This window comes from Quercus robur, chromosome 3 (genome assembly GCF_932294415.1).
Source record: "Quercus robur chromosome 3, dhQueRobu3.1, whole genome shotgun sequence".
Classification (NCBI taxonomy): domain Eukaryota; kingdom Viridiplantae; phylum Streptophyta; class Magnoliopsida; order Fagales; family Fagaceae; genus Quercus; species Quercus robur.
The window spans coordinates 31,554,906-31,572,865 of record NC_065536.1 but is presented as its reverse complement, the minus strand read 5'-3'; the positions used below and the strand labels follow the sequence as shown (position 1 = coordinate 31,572,865).

Sequence of the window (17,960 nt, the reverse complement as noted above, 5' to 3'; positions counted from 1 at the left end):
TTTTGTGGCTGGGGTGTGTTTTCAGTGGATCATGTGCACTGTTTACGGGACTCACAAACCTCTTTTTTCACCAAAATTTTCATTAAAAATGAGCCTCACGGTACTATTCACATATTTAAAAATTATTTTGGTATAATGTTTTCAGTTTTCAGTTTTCAACAAAATAAACAGTATCCAAACACACCCTTAGTCTTAAGTTGTTGAGAAGGTTTGAATGTAGCAAGTACGATAGCTGAATAAGTAATGAGAGTTGTGAGAGTTCTTAGTTCAAGATCTAAGGAGAGAATTTGTAGCTAGCTTGGGGTGTCCCTAGGGCCTGGTTATTGAATAAGGAGTGAAGTTGTTTTAGTCATGATTAAGGAAAAATGTCGACTAAACTTGACTGACTTCACTTTCTCAAATAATTCAACCCCAAAGAAAGCTGATTAATTTCATAAAACTTATCAAAAATCAACGGAACATGCTTTTATGGGGGGAAAAATGAACTGCAACTTTAGCAACATAAAGATAGGCTTCCATTTGTATGAATGTAGCTTGGATATGCCTCGTGTGTAAACATGGGATATAACCTAACTTTAATGTACACTGTTATAAGTGTCTTAAGGGCACAAGTTAAGAATTAATAAATACTCAATTATGAGCTATAATACACATTTTTTAAAGAAAAAAAAATACATTTATTAATAATTCACTGGATTACATACACAAATTTACTAAGGTTAATTGGTTATATGTGTTTTTTTTTTTTTTTTTTTTTTTTTTTTTTTTTTTTTTTTTTTTTTTTTTTTTTTTAAATATATGCATACACACGCAAGGACTATGAGATGAGTAAGGATAATTATGTTTTTCAACCAACCTTACTTTATGTTCCGCGTCCTACTTTTCTGCCTACAAACCACCCACCACTGTTATTTAGGCACTAATTTTCTTTACCTTCAACTTCTAGGACAACAGGATAAGTAAACTTTTCATATTCTAAATTTCCACAATAACACTTGTCAAAACTCGATCCATTCATATTCTTTTTTTTTTTTTTTTTCTTTTTTGGGCACGGGGCCGGGGGTCGGGGGGGACTATCTTTATTGATGTTGTTGGACTTATTGATAATCTACCTGGCCACTTGAACATTTTATTGTCCATATCAATTTTATCAACTAGTTCCATGCACAATCAAGCATATGTAAAGGTAGTGTCTCACTATCTTGTGAATTTAAAATTTCTCCCCAAATGACAGCCAATCCCACTCAAAATTCAACTTTCCAAAGATGAAAAACTTCAACTTGGCAACAGAATACGAATAAAACAGAACTTACTTCATCTTTATAGTTTATTTAATACGATTTTAGGGATTCTAACTTTTAAATTGAGTGGTGTATTAATAGATATGTATGTGACACTTATGTTGAGTTTAATTTACTTTCCAAATCAAATAAATTAAGTTTCCTTATGCCAAAAGAAAAACCTTATTTCTCGTATCTTTCCTACACTTCATTTCAACTGAAGACTTACATTAATTTACTTGCAATATGCATGGTCTTTGCCTTTTCAAAAGTGTTATCAATACAATATTTTTACAACATTTTCACAACAAATTATAAGTAATAAGTTGTTGTTGGTTCTAATTTGAATCCACAACTTAAATTTCTTTTTTGTCTATCCATAATCGCTCATAACAACATACAATTTAAAATATACTATGAAATTGTTGTAATAAACTTGGCATTTCTATTACCTTTTCCCCTTTTAATCAAAATGACATGACTAGTTATACATGGCATATATATTTTTTCCTTTTATATACGTAAATACAATAAGATTTGAGCTTATAACGGTAAGACACCAATTGACATATTTTCATGTCATGCATGCTGGTTTCTTAAATAGCATGAGTCACTTTTTCTGCTATTTAAATATATATATATATATATATATATATTTTGAAGGAAACTATTCTAGTTCCAATAATTTATTGTTTTGATTTATATATATATATATATATATATATATTCTTGAAGGAAACTATTCTAGTTCCAATAATTTATTGTTTTTATTTATTTATGTTTTTCTCCCTATATATGTGGTATACATATCCTTCAAACATATTAACCCAGGTAGGTATATATGTGTCTTCGTATCTTATGCTCTACTTATCCTTCATTGGTTCCTTGCTTCTCGTAATAGCCACAACTATTCCTTCTTTCTCCATTAATTCAACTGGTATGTACTATGTACCAACTCTACAGTAGCCCGTAAAATTATAAACCACCATTATCAGATTGAACCAGCCAAAGGACTTAGTTGGGCTGGCTACAGTTAATAACAACTTTTTTGAAAATTTTGTCTTTTTTAGAGCTTCATCTCTTTCTTTCTTTTTTTTTTTCTTTTTTTTTTCTTTTTTAGTTTTATAAGTACTGTTTGGTGTCTTTTGGTAAGTACCTGTTAACATTTTTCCTATAACTTTGACACTTCCTTTTAATTTAGTGGAGCCAATCTTACAAAAATACTAAATTTGCTATTAATTTTATTAAATAAATTTACAAATTTACCTAGTAATGAATTTAATTGATTTTTTTTTTTTAAGAATACTAAGTATTTTAACATACACGGAAAAATGAGAGAAGGTATTAAAAAAATTGACAGTAGTGTATATCTAAAATGACCTAATTCTTAGATACACAGTACAGGCTTTAAGGGCCTGTTTGATACATGTGTTTAAATAACAGTTTTCAGTTTTTTTGAAAATACATGTGGGTAAAAAAGTGTGAAAATACGTGTAATGTTGTTTAAAAACTGAAAACATATGTTTAAACACATATACCAAACGGGTCCTAAACTTCTTTAACTCACACTCATTTTCCGATTAACCCACTATTTTTATAACTAAAATTATGTTTTCAGTTTATAAAAACACTTCGTCAGCTAATAAAATTTCCAAATCAGCTTTTCCCATGTCATATCAAAATTTCCTTGACTGTTAACAGTATTCTTTTCTTGTTTTTTTTGGTAGAAAGGACCGTTAGTAATATTTCATTTTCAAGGAAATCGAACACTTGCATCATTGAAGTTTCTGAGTAATTCTTTACGCAAAATATCAATATTTACTCCGTTGTTATAATCTAGATTTTGTTTTCTTTTTTGACCGTATTGTATATTTTGTAGGGGTGGCAAAATTAGACATGACTCATAAACCCAACACGACACAATACGAAATTAGCAAGTTATGAGTTGAAACTTAATGGGTTTATATTATATTTGGATTGACACGACTAACCCGTTTAATAAACAAATTGGGTTAGTGTTCAACATATGGAACCTGTTTGGCCCGTTTGACCTGTTTAATTAAATGACATTTTACTAATATACCCTTCAAACCTTAAGTTTATAAACTTATTAGTTGTTGTGGTTTATTTTCTTGGACATATTGTGATTAATTATTTGTAATATTAAGATATGCTTTAGTTTTAGATGATTATTTATGATGCAGTTACTCGTTAGTTCTGAATTTTATATTAAAAATATTTATGCGCTTGTTTTTACATTTTTTTTTTTTTTTCATTTTGATAAAATCTAATAAACAGGTCAACACGACTGACCTGTTTAATAAAGGGATTGTATTAGGGTTGAGGAATCTTGACTTGTTTAATAAACATTTTGGGTTAGTGTTGATCTATATAGTTGAATACTCTTAAGTTGACATGACACGAACCTGACACGCAAACACGAATTGCCAACCCTAATATTTTGCTTGTCTTCTAACTCCTATCCTAAGCTATATATATATAAAAGGAACGTGGTTCACCAAAGCTACCATTTTTTTTTCTCATTTCCAAGTATTGCAACCATGGTTTCTCCATCTCACAATTCCATGCTTTTATTTATTTTCTTTACTGCAAATCTTTTTTTCTTTTTTTTATACAAGATAAAATTTCTACTCTAACCTAATCTAAGTGTATAAGTGTGTGAAGCTTCCTCTTGGAGACTTGAATTCTGGCCCTTGCCCCCTACATCCCACAAGCACTTATACTTGTGGAATGATCATCGCACCAAGGGTGTGCAGTGGTTTTACTGCAAATCTTTGGCTATGCTTTGTTCCTCCCACGACGAAGCTTAAGCGTTTTAAACACCCCGTGAAAGCTGATGGGTCTCTATGCTTTTTGGTCGTTGGAGATTGGGGAAGAAAAGGACTCTACAACCAATCCCTTGTTGCTACTCAGGTCATTGTACAATATATATATTCTCCTTTTCTTTTTTTGCAGTTCTTACATCAATAACTTTGATTCATTTGCTTAAAAATTTTATGGGACCTTTTTACATCTAAATATCACTTAGATAATATTTAGTCTTTAAAAAAAATTACAAATCTATTATTAATTTTTACTTATTAATATGACTAATTCACCTAAAGTAAGTTAATGATAATTATTTACTATATAGGTTTTACAAATTAACATATCACCAATTAAAAAAGAGTTATTCAAATATTCATTTATTATATTATTTAAGTAACATTGATCATATTTATGTCACATCAGTTTGTAAATTTTTTGTCCTAAAATTTGTATTAGCTTTAGTATTTTTCATACACTTAATGGTGACTTGGTTGTATTTCTATTAGTTCTTTTTTTTCTTTTTTTCTTTTTTTGGAGAAAATGCTAAACTTATTACAAATTTTACTACAAAAAGCTTACAAACTGATGTGGTTATGAGGTGGCACTTCAACAAAAGAATAAATGAGTATTGAATTCCTTCATTGGTGACATACAATTTGTAGAACCTATGTAATAAAACTCATAATATACTAGCATAACTCTAATATTTTAGGCCTTCTTAAGATTTTGAAAAAAATATACTACTCCTAACTCACTTTTTTTTTTTTTCTTTAATTATATTTTTTTTTTAAAAAAAAAAAAAAAAAAAAAAAAACCCTTACCACCCCATATTTGGGGGCCTCTTCATGTTAGGGTGCCTTAGGCCATGACCGGCTCTGGATAGAACTGTTATGTACAACATATTTGATGTCTTTGTTTGCGAAAATTGCTTTGGTAAGGTGCCAAAAGACTTATATAGCTCGATTGCGTTGTTTGCTTTCTATTAGAGTCCAAATCCTCTTCTCCTCTCAATGCTGTAAATATTGAATTAATAAACACAAAATTAAGGCCTCTCCTCCCAATGCTATAAATATTGAATTAATAAACACAAAATGCAATAGGATATTTTCATTTATTAAGGGATTAAAAGAATTCATGCATTATCCATGACGGCAACCTTATTAATAAACTATTTAGCATAAAAATAATGATAATATACTGTGAATGTGTCAATTTCAAAACAAAGACAACAGAAAGTGAACTTGTAGGCCAGTAATTAACTGAGGGAACAAGTAACAAGTAACAACTGCCCAATCAAATTAAGGTGGGCCTCTCAGCATGAGCATATTAATTTGAGTCAAACAAGCTTTACATTATCTTTTACTAATTAAATGAAGATGCTTGACTTAGCATTGATCAGCTAATGCCGTTAAATAACGATACTGCCAAAAGGATATTCGATATAATATATGGATATTTCTTCTTCTTCTTCTTTTTTTCCTTCCTTTTGATCATGACTCTTGTGGAGACTGGCGAAGTGAACCCCACGTCATTAAACTATGATAGACTACGATGTTTCAGAGGGCAATTTCCTTGCACAATCCAAATTGATCCTTGGAAAATACACTACAAATCCTCATCACCCACTACCGAATATTTTTTTGGTATCTATGCTAATTTCACATCAAACTTTCTCATCACACTTTTAATCAGTGCATAAAATTGATGGATACAACACTTTAAATAAGTATTCAATAAATAGAGTTTTTGCGCATTCCTTTCCCTTTGGTAATAGTCAATTACAGAGTGATAACATGAGTACTACAAATTTTATTGTCATGAAAATTTCAAATTGATATGTCAATTTTAAAACATAACATAAAAAAGTAATTAAAAAATTATTTATTATATTGTTGATGTGTCATTAAACATATTTATTATTATATTAATTTATAAACATTTTATAGTAAAATTAGTAGTAATTTTAGCATTTTTACTGGCTGACAATTGTTAGAAGTATGTGATTAAATAATTAAATTTATCATATCCTAATAACTTAACATTTTGGAAAAATTGATAATTTAACATGGTATCAGAGTAGAAGATCTTAATTGTAATATTTTGCGAAACATTAAGAGAAAGAGTTTGGACAATTTGGCTTTCACATTAATATACACATCCTCCAATGACTAAAAGCAACTACATGTGAAGACTGATCATTCTGGTCTTTTTTTCTTCTTAGGGGAAGACGAGTTTTGCCACCGGTACTGAATTTTTCACCCACAAAATTTCACTAGGCTTTTTCCCAATCATTTTCTTATTATATCAAGATTTTTTTTGGGGTTGAAAAAAAAAACAAAATTTATGTGATTTTGTTTTGCATGGTTTGAAAGTCATAAAAAATGACAGGCTTTAACGCCCATTGTGGTTCTTCAAATTACTTCTTTCTTCTCTTCTTTTTTTTTTTTTCAAGTGAAAAAAATTATTAAACTCAAAGAAAATTACAAAGAGTCTTCAAACAGAGATGTCAAAAAGCTAGTGGGATAATTGGATAAACATTTAAAGACATTAATTATTAAGACCTTCAAAAGACAAATTAAAAGCCAATAGACCTTGATCTGTAGTACTAATAAACAACAGGCTTTGAAAGTCATCAAAAACAACAGGCTTTAACGCCCATTGTGGTTCTTCAAATTACTTCTTTCTACTCTCTCTCTCTCTCTCTCTCTCTCTCTCTCTCTCTCTCTCTCTCTCTCTCTCTTTTTCTTTTTTCTTTTTTTCCCAAAGTGAAAAAAATTATCAAACTCAAAGAAAATTACGAAGACTCTTCAAACAGAGATGTACAAAAAGCTAGTGGGATAATTGGATAAACGTTTAAAGACATTAATAATTAAGACCTTCAAAAGACAAATTAAAAGCCCACAGACCCTAAACCCTAATGAACCTAATTTACTACCCCACTCCTCCCCACCCAAGATCACTCGAACTTAGGTCCTCAAACGCCACAACCCTTTTAGGCTTGGGGAAGTACCATTCTGCCCAACATGAGTGGTCATACTTTGAGCATTCTTTAAACTCAGTAGAAAGTCCTTTTATGTCATCAACTATATTTTCATATTTTGTACCTGCCAGTGCCAACATATTTTCACATGTGCTTCTCAAGGCATCTATAAACATTTTTCACAAACGCAATAATTAAGTATATCCCTTTGTTTCTCATCAAAAAAAAAAAAAAAAAAGTATAGCCCTTTGTGTTATTTATCAATATATATATATATATATATATATATATAACCGAATCCTCTGAAACTCCCACAATTTTCCACATCAGCACAATATTAAAAATAAAAAATAAAAAAAAGTAATTGAATTTTTTAAAACCAAACTCTGCCTTTCCCTTTCACAAAAACTCTGCCTTTACTTTTCACAATACTGTGCATTCTCTTCCAGCTCCTCCTCAATCAGACCCACAGCAAGCCAACAGCAAAGCATCATCGCATCTAAAAACCCACTATACCCACCAACAGACATCTTCTTCCTCAGAATCGATCTCCTTCCTCAGACCACCCATCATGAACACTATAAAAGCAATACAAACCTCAATATTTTAACATTTGAATTATTCTTTTGACATTCGCTCAATACAATCTCCTTCCCCCAAAACCCAAAACTCAGATCATTTAAATATTATCCACACAAAAAAACCCATAGAGAAAAACGAAAGTCGATACCAGATAGCTGCTGTCACCTCCATCTTCTTCATCTTCTTCGCCAAGACTCCTTTCTTTTTGCTTTGTTTCTTTTTCCTTTCATTCTTTTGTCTTCTCAACCTTATTTTGTTTTGTGTGCCTTTGCCTGACCAAGCCTGTGAAGCTTTCAAATTCAAGTTTATATGCCTTTGCCACGTCCATCAAGTGTTAACTTCGTGCGCTTGCATTATTTATTTTATCATTTATATTATTTTATATTTAGTATTGATTGTTTATTTTATTATTTATATTATTTTATATTAAGTATTGATTTTTTATTTTATTAATAGTGCTATGTCTTTTGACAGTTCTTTAGATAGTAGTGATTTTAAATAGTTGTGTATATGTTTTGTGTTTTACAACAACCACTATTAATTTTTATAATTTTAATTTACATTTAGCCTTTTGTTTTGTTTCTCTCTTTGTATTAATATGTGACTTTTTTTTTCTTTTGTTTGCGTTTGGATATAATTTAAGCTTATGAGTTGTATTTTTGTTGTTGGATGGGTTAACATATTTGCTATTGTTGTGGTTCATCATGATTAATTAGAAATATTGAATAATTTGTTCTTTAAATTTGTCTTTCATACATTTATTAAATAATTGAGAATGTTAAACCTTCATACCCAGTAGCTTTCTCGTGCATCACACGGGTTAGCGACTAGTTTTTAGGACTTATATGGCTGAATTGTGAATTGAAGCCACGTCATTTATGATAACAAATTAATGTCCTATTATTGTTGCATCTTACTTTTACATATAACTAGATAATGTCTCGTGCGATGCACAGACTATTTTACAATTTCTTTTGAAATCATTTATATATATATATATATATATATATATATTAAGACCTACATATAGTACTTATTTTGTTATATAATATTTATATTTGTTCACAATATTATTGAATACTTTAAAACTTGATTTTATTAATTCATATTTTATTAAAAAATTTGTATAACACTATAAGACTATAACATATTATAATATTTACCGTTAAAATTAAGTAGATTTTATTTTTTAAACTAATTAAATGATTTTGAAATCTATAAATAAGAATTTAAAGCATAAAATATTTATATATTCTAAAATTACATAAATTTAAGCTACCTACCAAACACTTCCTCAACCACTCTATTCTCACAACAAAATATGGAAACCTCAATCGCAAACACCCACTTCATTATCTCAATGAAATTAAGGAAATCATTTTTAAGTATCAACATAAAGAGAACGTAATTAAATAAAGAGAAATTGATTAAGTAAGATATATAAGTAAGAAATGTTTTGGATTATGTTCTCTGGTAATCTAAGCTCAATTAAAGTATGTATTGAGGATGGTGGTTTGTCCGCGCTCAATTAAAGTATGTATTGAGGATGGTGGCTCATCCGCGCTCAATTAAAATATGAATTGAGGATGGCAATTCGTCCGCGCTTAATCAAAGTATTATTGAGGATGGTGGTGCATCCGCGCTAAAATAAAGTATGTACTAAGGATGGCGGTGTGTCTACGCTCGATCAAAGTATAAGTAAATGTTAATATCAAAATGTTAAGTTTTATGACTATGAAAGTTATAATAATTTATGAGAAGAAGTTTATGAATGAAATGATTATTTTATATGATTTTAAAGAGTTAATATAAAGTTTAGTGACTTTGTAAGAAATGAGAGGAATTTAGTTTGAAGGATTTTGTAGTATTAATCTGATAAGGAAAATGAGAACAATTATTTCCCTATGAAAAATGTGTAAGTTGTTATTATGAATAGTATAAAATATTATGCATGAAAAAATGTTCTCCTATTTGTATATCCATAAAATATTTGATTTACATGTATTCTTATTAAAGGTTCATGGAGCTTAAAACCTTACTGGGCTTCGTAGCTTACCCTATTATGGGTCCGTTTGAATTGAACTTATTGTTGCTAAAACTGAAAACTGAAAACACTGTATCAAAATAATTTTTAAATGTGTGAAAAGTACCGTGGGACCCATTTTTAATATTTTTAAATGTGTGAACAATGTTGCTACCATACGTGAACAGTGCTATTACAGTGTATAAACAGTGATTTTTGTCTCTGCACAGTAAATTCACTGTTCATGCGTTGGAGAAAAAAAAAAAAAAAAAAAAAAAAAAAAGGAAGGAAACGTGAAATGAAAACATAGACGCAGGTTTCAGTCATATCCAAACACATACTAGGGGTCCGTTTTGATTGAACTTATTGTTACTGAAACTGAAAACACTATAGCAAAATTATTTTTAAATGTGTGAATAGTATCGTGAGACCCATTTTTAATATTTTTTAACCCGTAAACAGTGCCAAACAGTGTATGAACAGTGCTTAACAGTATGTGAACAGTACTCTTGTCCCCCTCAAGCAGAAACAGTGCAGGGGGAAAAAAAAAGAAAAGAAAAAGTAAAACGCAAAACGCAAAACGCAGACTTGACTTTCAGCTGGATCCAAACCGGCACTATATTTCAGTGCACAGGTTCTTCCTAAAAGCAGCGAGAGTATTAGAGGTGGCAGAGATTCTGTGATTCTCGTTTGTTAGAATGTAGACTTTTTTTTATTGTATAGTAGTTTAGCTCTTTTGTTGTATATAAGGAATCAAGATGTACTTTATCCTTTGAGCACAGATGTAATTTGGAACCTTAGTTTGTTTTGAACCTCAATTGTATATCTTTGGGGTTAGGTTTGTAATAAGATTTTTGCTAAAACGTTTAGTTATGTAATATTTACACGTATACCTTAAGTTTCAGCTAAGTGGCAATCTTGCAAAGTTCGAATGAAATGAATTTTCAAGGTTTTCACCATTTTTGTATATTATGGCTTTTATGCAAGAAATAGGTAGGAATACAAGAAAATATTCTTGTTAAACACCTTCAATTTAGGTTGGTTCGTGTTAGTATTGAGGTAAACTTGATATTAACATGCCGGTCATGCTCTAAATTCTGAAGTACAGGTTTGGGTCGTGACAAATATGCTTGGTAGAGAGGAAATCGAAGGAAAGAAGATGCAAAGAGTGAAATGAACAAACTGTGGGAATTATTTATAGGAGTGAAGGCATTTAATGAAAAAGGCGGGAAAAACCCTTCTGGATTTCGCCTGTAATTGCCACACGCGTGAACTCGGGCTCCGAACCATCAGATTATGACGATGGTTAAATATGACAAGCAGGCGTAGTGCTTCCTTTGAGAAAGCATTAATGGCTGTCTCTTCCTTTCAGTAGCTGACGGTTGGGCTTCCTGAGGAGTTATCAACACCACGCGGATTGTCCTTGATTCGCTCTCGGTCGCTGAGCAGGAATCAAGGGGGGGGGGGCTATTGTACGGGCGCCTGGGCCTAGGGACTAGGCCTTGCAACCTAGGCCACCTCCCATCCCCATTTCGGACCCTTAGCCTCAACTCGAACACCTTAGGACCCAGTTTGGATCCAAGAGCTGAAACAAGACCACGCTAGCTTGAATACCTCAAGCGAACCCCCTGATCTCTTCTGACCTGGTCGAGGAGAGCTATTGCTCGGAGACACCCTGCATTTGGCTATCTGGTAATGCCTTTGAGAACATCGCTGCCGAACAGGCTTCTGAAGGTGGGAATCAGTTCCAATGCCACTTCCACCTTCCTAACGGAGCTTCCACTTTGAGACGATGTAATTGAACCCCCATTCGCACTAGTAAGGGGGAGTAATCATAGCTCCTCCGCTTATCCTAGCCTATAAATAGGAGAAGAGAATGAGAACAAGGGGTTGGCAATTCTGGAGAAAACATTGAGAGAAGAGAGCAGTCATTCTAAGGGAGAAAGGGAACAACTCTGTGAGTTAGGGAGAGGGATTTGAGGAAATAGGAGGGTATTTGGGCTGCCGAGCATAGATCCACCCATAGTAGGAAACCCAAAACTCACAAAACAAATAGATTGTGAGCCCAAGTAGAGACTGAGCCCAATAGTCATATTTTGGGTACACACAACAGGGGTGTATGATCTTGCATTCAATGAGTCCTTTATCAATATCTACACTGCCTCAAGCTTGCATAAACAATGGTATAATGGTCAGGTTCACCTAGGATTTACAATTCTTCTTGCAACTGGTTTCCTTTGGATCTTAACTTTTTCTTTAAAAAATACTTTAATGAAGTATAAAATAACAATTTTTTTTTTCTAATAATAAAATTTGTGAATAGATTTGAGCTTTATTTATACAAAGATTAAAATGATTAGGTTATACGTATACAATGTCATTTCAAATCCATGATATCACAAATTTTTTTTAACAAAATATCCAAAACCCAAAGTCATGCAGTAAATTTATATGTAGCTATTTTATTTATACTAGAAATTATTCTTGAAATCCCTTAATTTTAAATCCTCAAATTAATCCATATGCAACAAATGGTAACTTTTCTTTTGTATGAATATTGATATTTGATACATAGCTAGTGCTCAACCACAGGGGGAAAATTAATGTATGCCTAAGCTTTGATTTTATTAAATTTGCAACAGTTTTGGGCAACCACGATTACGGGGGCGATGTAGAGGCACAATTGAGTCCCATCCTGACGAAGATGGACCACAGATGGCTTTGCTTGAGATCTTTCATTGTCAATGCAGGTATTGAATTTTTTGCTTATTAATTAGAATGAAAAAATCATCTATTTGTGATATTAATGTCATAGAATTAGAGATGGATAAGAATACAATCATACATATTTTACATTCTCATTGTTTGGATGTGTTTATTCTGAAATGTGATTTGTAAGGTGAAATATGTTTTTTTTATTTTTTTTATAGAATACTAAGTATTTAACACACACACAGACGAAAAATGTTAGTACTACTTTTGCACCAATACATAATGTAAGGACGAAAAATATCATGGTTAAATACCACCTATTTTCTTAAATAAATAAAACCACCTACATATTTACAAAATATGCTTCATTATTTTTATATCTATTTCATACGTATTGGGATCATCTTTGTTATTTTTTCTTGAATTTTAAAGTATACTCGGTAAGGGTAAATATGTTATATACAACATCATATAAGTGTTACAAATAGTTACTTAAAAATAAAGTAATTTTTTGGATTTCCAATTTACAGGATTTGTGGAGTTTTTCTTTGTGGACACTACTCCATTCGTGAATGACTACTTTACTGACCCAAAGGAGCATACCTATAATTGGAAAGGCATTTTGCCACAATAGGAATGTCTTTCAAACCTCTTAGAGGTAACCTAAGATTCTTCTCATCACGTTTTTTTTTTTTTTTTTGAGAAAGGAGAAGGGAAAGCCACAAACCTACCTCAAAATCCATGTGCACACATATATTTTAGTTGATAATTTCATAGCCAAACATACGTGTGCACATATATATATATATATATATATATATGATGTAAATTAATAAATATTCCGGACAACCCATACTCTCTCATCTTTAATAATCAATATTATCTTATAAATGGTATATATTGAAAATGCAAAACTTTTTTTTTTTTTTTAATTTGTTAATGTGAGTGTCCAGAACTGTTCGAGCACTTGCTTATTCTCCATGTGTGTGTTACAATTCTTGCATTTCACACACATTAGGTAATTAATGGAGGAATCCCTAAGGGTCTCTCCAAGATATTAGTTAGGAACTTGAACCAAAGACCTCAACCACACTTAGTGCTTCACTTGAACTTCCTTATGTATTGGCACACGAAGGTAATCAACAGTTTTGATTTTGGTTTTGCAATAGGATGTGGATTCAGCATTGAGGGATTCCACTGCAAAATGGAAGATTGTGGTCGGTCACCATACAATCAAAAGTGCTGGGCAGCATGGTATCACTATAGAGCTTGAAGAGCAACTTCTCCCAATCCTTCAGGTAATAGACTAATAGTAGTAAATATATTCTAATCAGTGGCGGAGCCAAGATTTTAGGTTAGGGGGGGCAAGATCAAAAGAGAGTAAAATTAATTCGAAAAAATATTAATTGATATTAATAAAAAAATAAATAAACAACTATATGCAAATGTAATTGTCATATACAATTAAAATTTGGGTTTGTAAAAAATATTTGGGTCTGAGACTGAAAAATGCTAGTGAGGAAAGAAAAAATTGCTATATGTAACAAAGGTGCTATGAGTAGTTCTAGACCATAAATTATTTCATAATATTTTTGCCAAAACTTTGATATGGCAGACTGTGAGTGATTAACAAATACTAACACATAAACTCACAAATTTTTTTTTTAACAATCATACTCTGCCATGCAACAGTTATGATAAAAAGTTGTGAAAAATTTTGTGGTCCTCAATTTTTTTGAGGTGCTATAATGACTAGTGAGTGAGAGTAGTTTTTTTTTCTTCATAATTCTGTTCAACAAAATAGTGGTGGAGAAGTAGGAAATTGTTTTCCTACAGTGAACTAATACATAGTACAAGTACAATATGTATTTAAAAAAGTCGATTGTCCTTGTGTATGCAAATAAGACCTTATACTATATATTACTTGAGAATTTTTGGGGCATCAGGGGGGGCATTTGACCCCCCTCGCCCCCCCCCCCCCCCCCCCCTTCCCTCCGCCCCTGATTCTAATTAGTTAAGTTTCCAAATTCCAATCATATAATTTTTTGGTAAAAGATTATTGTAATTGAAGTAACAATTTCCTAAATCCATTAATGTATTTTCAGGCAAATAATATTGATTTGTACGTAAATGGGCATGACCACTGCTTGGAACACATTTGTGGCACTGACAGGTTAGTATTATTATTATGTGTGAAAATAATTCATAGAATTTAGTTTTACTTAAACGGCGAACTAATAACATGGTTCTTATGGCAGCCAAATTCAATTTCTAACAAGCGGAGGTGGCTCTAATTAAGGCATGGAGGGGTGATATTAGGGAGTGGAACCCTGAGGAATTGAAGCTAAATTATGATGGACAAGGTTTTATGTCAATGAAAATTACTCAAACCCATGTGGATATTGTGTTCTATGATGTTTTTGGTAATGTTTTGCACAAATGGGGCATCTCCAAAGACCATGACGCTGCCAAATTATGAAGAGAAATATATGCTAGCAGTACCATGGACAAAAAGCTCCACTTGTCCAAGAGAGAGATCGAGGGTAAAAAAAGAGGAAGCATAAATATACATGTTCACTAGGTAAAGTCTGTTAACTACCAAAAAATGGCATTTTTTTTCTTCCATTCTACTCAATTACTAGCCGTATCAAAGTTAAAACAATGCATACACTTCATTAATGTGGAAGAGTATCAACTTAAAGAACATGACATTTGTAATATTATAATTTATTATAAGGTAAAATTGGAGCCTTAGTGGGGTAGATTAAGTGGTTGATGTTTGAATCAAAGACACTGAAAAGAGTAGTACTAGACATGGAATGAAGGCACCAGCCTCGGTTATTTCTTAGCATTACACATTGCAAATTAAGGGTTTGTTTGGGATCCACTTATTTTGCTGAAACTTAAAACTTTTTGCTGAAAGTACTGTAGATAAAAGTAAAAGTTAGTTGAAATAGTATAATGAAATCCATGAATAGTATCAAAAAGTGCAATGAGACCTATGAATAATAACAAAAATAAGTTGAATAGTAAAATAAGCTGGTTTTTTAAGTTGGAGCCAAACGCACACTAAAGAGAAAGAAACAAGGGTGGTTGTGTTTATTAAATAAATGTTCGGTGAATTGAAAAGCTTGGTAATGCTTCAACTTCAAGGAGCTTCCTGGTTTTTCTTATTTTGGAGGCAGCTTGGAGGCTTTGAAAGAAGAGGTAGTGACTAGTGAGGCCTTGTTAGTGTTATCTTTTTGATAAACTAGTGAGGCCTTGTTAGTGTTATCACTAAGAGATATATGTATAACATCCATATGTTGCTTTTACACCAAGAGGAAGAGAGGGGGTGAAAGGGAAGGCAATTTTTTTTATCGTGGTTATATACATATATTTGAAGGAGGATGAGGAAGAGAGATTCAATGTCAGTGCAAATTACTCAAGCTGGTGTTGATATTGCATTCTATGATATTTCTGGCAGAGTTTTGCACAAGTGGGGGACAACCAAACAGCTCTACTCTACCATCTAGAGAAGTTTCACTGCAAAGAAGAAGGGCTTAAGATCTATAATATATGCAAAAATATGAAGCTTAGCCCTCTACTGGGGTCTTAAGAAATAAGAAAGATTATTATGTATTGGTATTATTATAAAAGCAAAAAAAAGTAGGAGGAGGCTTGGGAGATATCAAATATGTATTATATTAGAAACTTCTTTTGCCGATTGCTTGTTGGGAGATATATTACAAAAGCAAGGAAAAGGAAGTATGAAGAGGAGGATATCTATTAATCTATGGTATTCATTTTATGCTTTCAAACCTATGTAATCTATATCAATGAAGTTTGTAGTTTAAAAACATCTGTTTGGTCTTGGTTCAAAGAGTTCTCAACCACTGGTCAATCCTAAATATCAATTCCATATCACAAATTGTCTTAGAACTGCACTGAAAAACCTAGAGTAATTCATTACACGATATTGAAATAATGGAACTCTTTTTTAGTGCTACAACCATAGAGAGTTGAAGTGTTTAAAGAGAAGATCTTTACTACTAAGTTTTGTGGTGAGATTGTATTTACTTCTTGAGATTTATTTGTTATATCTCCAATTTATTGTGAACTTAAGTTTGGCATAAACTTAAGAGGTGTAATCTGTATTTTCATAATGGATTTTTTCGGATTTATCCCGTGGTTTTTCCCTCTACAGTATTAAAGGGGTTTTCATGTAAGATTTTATGTCCTTGTGTGGTTGTGTTTTTATAGTGCTTGCTAAGAATTTGTTTCCGTGTGTGTGTCTATATATATATATATATATATATATATATTGTTATTACTTGGTAGTCATTTATTTTAATTTACACAGACATTGAGAGGGTTTTTTCCCCTACAATTCACATTAAGCCCATAATATTTATTTTAATTTACACACAGACATTGAGGGTGTTTTTCCCCCTACAATTCACATTAAGCCCATAATATTTTGCTACTCTCAAGTTGCTAAAGAGTGAAGCTATTGACCCCATGTTCATAAACAAGTGGTAAACTTTAAATTTGCTTTTGCTTAGGTAAAGAAAGGAGTTGTTTTAGTCATGATTAAGGATAAATGTTGACTAAACTTGATTGACTTCACTTTCTAAAATAAGTCGACCCTAGGAAAGCTGATTAATGTCATAAAACTTGTCAGAAATCAACCAATGGAACAACATGCTTTTATGGGGGAAAAGGATTCACCCGCGACTTTAGCAACATAGAGACAGGCTTCCATTTGTGTAAATGTAGCCAGCATATGACTCGTGTGTAAATACGAGTTATAATCTAATTTTAATATGGGTACTATAAGGGCGGGTTTTAGTTCTTAAGCCCAAAAGATTAATGAGTTAAGGTCCAAAGAGCCCAATACAATGAATTTATAGAGAGTGGGCTTAAAAACTAGACTTCAATGGATCCAAGAACACATGCTATGGGTCAAAGACAGTAAGAAAGTAAAGAAGAACAAGTTTTATGTAAAGAAAACCTTCCTCGGCAAAATCCGAGGAGAGTGATCCTGCAAAAATATTTCTTTTGGACTTGAATATTTTTACAGTTCTTGTTGCTACAGTGTTTTCTCCCCCTCTTCTTCTCCCCCTATCCCTGGAGGGTCTCCTACATTATATATCTCCCTTTAGATGATCTTGGTCTTCTATTTGTTGATCATCCAGGCCGCTACATTATATATCTCCCATTAGACACCTTCCCAAACCCCTTGTGAGTGCGGCAGCTAAGGCAGCATTGTTCAGGGGTCTTCTCCACATAAATGTAGTTAGGAGGTTTGGTGGGATGCATTAAATGTGGTGGCAACCACCAATCCCTCAGTCACGTAAGTGCTAATCCCTTCTCCAAAGTTCTTTCTCTACAGTACGACTTCCCCTGGTGACGCATTATTGATGTTGCCTTACTGTCCAAGGGTGTGGCCTCCTCGACATGATAATGGCCTTTCTTGGCCACAGGTATGACACGTGGCACAATTACCTTACTGAAATTCTTGTACCCTACAGATACAGTTATGAGTGCCTTAAGGGTACAAGTTAAGGATTAA

General features: G+C 32.1%; 1 protein-coding gene across 2 annotated transcripts in view; it reads left to right on the top strand.

Annotated features, from left to right (window-relative positions):
• The first annotated feature begins 4,120 nt into the window (after positions 1-4,120).
• Positions 4,121-17,960, top strand: part of LOC126717787 (purple acid phosphatase 8-like) — a 43,862-nt gene continuing 30,022 nt past the window's right edge. The window contains exon 1 of one of the 2 annotated variants that reach the window (XM_050419685.1): positions 4,121-4,214. The gene's annotated coding sequence lies outside the window, so the exon portion shown is untranslated. The remainder of the gene's footprint in view (positions 4,215-17,960) is intronic. The other variant, XM_050419684.1, reaches the window with a different exon arrangement.